This window comes from Portunus trituberculatus, chromosome 1 (genome assembly GCF_017591435.1).
Source record: "Portunus trituberculatus isolate SZX2019 chromosome 1, ASM1759143v1, whole genome shotgun sequence".
In the NCBI taxonomy this organism is placed as follows: Eukaryota; Metazoa; Arthropoda; class Malacostraca; order Decapoda; family Portunidae; genus Portunus; species Portunus trituberculatus.
Window position 1 is genome coordinate 6,305,248 of NC_059255.1, and position 2,500 is coordinate 6,307,747.

At 41.9% G+C, this 2,500-nt stretch overlaps 1 protein-coding gene across 1 annotated transcript in view; it reads left to right on the forward strand.

Moving 5' to 3' along the window:
• Positions 1-18, forward strand: part of LOC123502332 (DENN domain-containing protein 11-like) — a 3,998-nt gene extending 3,980 nt beyond the window's left edge. The window contains 1 exon segment of the mRNA XM_045251545.1: positions 1-18. This exon segment is cut by the window's left edge and continues 166 nt beyond it. The gene's annotated coding sequence lies outside the window, so the exon portion shown is untranslated.
• Positions 19-2,500: the final 2,482 nt, after the last annotated feature.

The window sequence follows — 2,500 nt, forward strand, 5'->3', positions numbered from 1 at the left end:
GTGTCTGTGTTGATTTGATTTGAGAACTGTTGCTGTATATGTGTGTGTGTGTCGGAAAGAGAGAGAGAGAGAGAGAGACAGACACATATACACACACATACACATATACATCTCGCCTTAGCCTTACCATTGAGAGAGAGAGAGAGAGAGAGAGAGAGAGAGAGAGAGAGAGAGAGAGAGAGAGAGACCGACCTCATTTCTACCTTACACAAACATTCCTACTTTGTGATATATAAAACATTCTAAACATTTTTAAATCATTCAATGTTTACTAGTATTAGAGACCAAACCCAGCCTCTCCCACCCTCTCCCAGTACCTCCCAGCCTCTCCCAGTACCTCCTAGCCTCTCCAAGTGCCTCCCAGCCTCTCCCAGTGCCTCCCAGTGTCTCCCAGTGCCTCCCAGCCTCTCCCAGTGTCTCCCAGCCTCTCCCAGTGTCTCCCAGTGCCTTCCAGCATCTCCCAGCCTCTCTCAGTGTTTCCCAGTGCCTCCCAGCCTCTCCAAGTGCCTCCTAGCTTCTCCCAATGTATCCCAGCCTCTCCCAGTACTTCCCAGTGCCTCGTAGCCTCCCCAAGTGCCTCCCAGCCTCTCCCAATGTATCCCAGCTTCTCCCAGTGCCTCCCAGCCTCTCCCAGTACCTCCCAGCCTCTCCAAGTGCCTCCCAGCCTCTCCCAATGTATCCCAGCCTCTCCCAGTGCCTCCCAGCCTCTCCCAATGTATCCCAGCCTCTCCCAGTGCCTCCCAGCCTCTCCCAGTACCTCCCACAGTTAGTTACAGCGTGTGTCCTTAATTAAACTAAGCAGGGTTTGATGTACACTGCCACAATATACTACTACTACTACTACTACTACTACTACTACTACTACTACTACTACTACTACTTTTTTTGGAGTTAGTGATGTGTTTTTAATTGCTCTGCTCTCACCACCACTGTTTTCCAAGGCCACAGAAATGACTAGCTGGTTTCTTAAGATTGTTTCTCCTGTTAATAATGCAGAAATGTTGTTAATCTGCCACTAGAACCACAAAAACACCCTTAAAAACCCACGTCACTTATTGTTTCTCCTGTTAATAATGCAGAAATGTTGTTAATCTGTCACTAGAACCACAAAAACACCCTTAAAAACCCACGTCACTTATTGTTTCTCCTGTTAATAATGCAGAAATGTTGTTAATCTGTCACTAGAACCACAAAACACCTTTAAAAACCCACGTCACTTATTGTTTCTCCTGTTAATAATGCAGAAATGTTGTTAATCTGCCACTAGAACCACAAAAACACCTTTAAAAACCCACGTCACTTATTGTTTCTCCTGTTAATAATGCAGAAATGTTGTTAATCTGTCACTAGAACCACAAAACACCCTTAAAACCCACGTCACTTATTGTTTCTCCTGTTAATAATGCAGAAATGTTGTTAATCTGTCACTAGAACCACAAAACACCCTTAAAACCCACGTCACTTATTGTTTCTCCTGTTAATAATGCAGAAATGTTGTTAATCTGTCACTAGAACCACAAAACACCCTTAAAACCCACGTCACTTATTGTTTCTCCTGTTAATAATGCAGAAATGTTGTTAATCTGTCACTAGAACCACAAAACACCCTTAAAACCCACGTCACTTATTGTTTCTCCTGTTAATAATGCAGAAATGTTGTTAATCTGTCACTAGAACCACAAAACACCCTTAAAACCCACGTCACTTATTGTTTCTCCTGTTAATAATGCAGAAATGTTGTTAATCTGTCACTAGAACCACAAAACACCCTTAAAACCCACGTCACTTATTGTTTCTCCTGTTAATAATGCAGAAATGTTGTTAATCTGTCACTAGAACCACAAAACACCCTTAAAACCCACGTCACTTATTGTTTCTCCTGTTAATAATGCAGAAATGTTGTTAATCTGTCACTAGAACCACAAAACACCCTTAAAACCCACGTCACTTATTGTTTCTCCTGTTAATAATGCAGAAATGTTGTTAATCTGTCACTAGAACCACAAAACACCCTTAAAACCCACGTCACTTATTGTTTCTCCTGTTAATAATGCAGAAATGTTGTTAATCTGTCACTAGAACCACAAAAACACCCTTAAAAACCCACGTCACTTATTGTTTCTCCTGTTAATAATGCAGAAATGTTGTTAATCTGCCACTAGAACCACAAAAACACCCTTAAAAACCCATGTCACTTCAACTAGAGCCTGTGGAGAGTGGTGGTGGTGGTGGTGGTGGTGGAGAGTGGTGGTGGTGGTGGAAGCATTTTCTCTTCATCTTTCTCTACATTTTTCTCTTCTTCTCTCCATCTTTCTGTCCTCTTCTCTCCATCTTTATTTTTCTCTCCATCTTTCTCTCCACCTCTCTCTATCTTTCTCTCATCTATCATCCTTCTCTCTCTCTCTCTCTCTCTCTCTCTCTCTCTCTCAAATTTTCTCTAGTCAATTTAAAGCCAGTTTTCTTTAAAGATATTCACGTTTTCTTTCAAATATTCACGTTT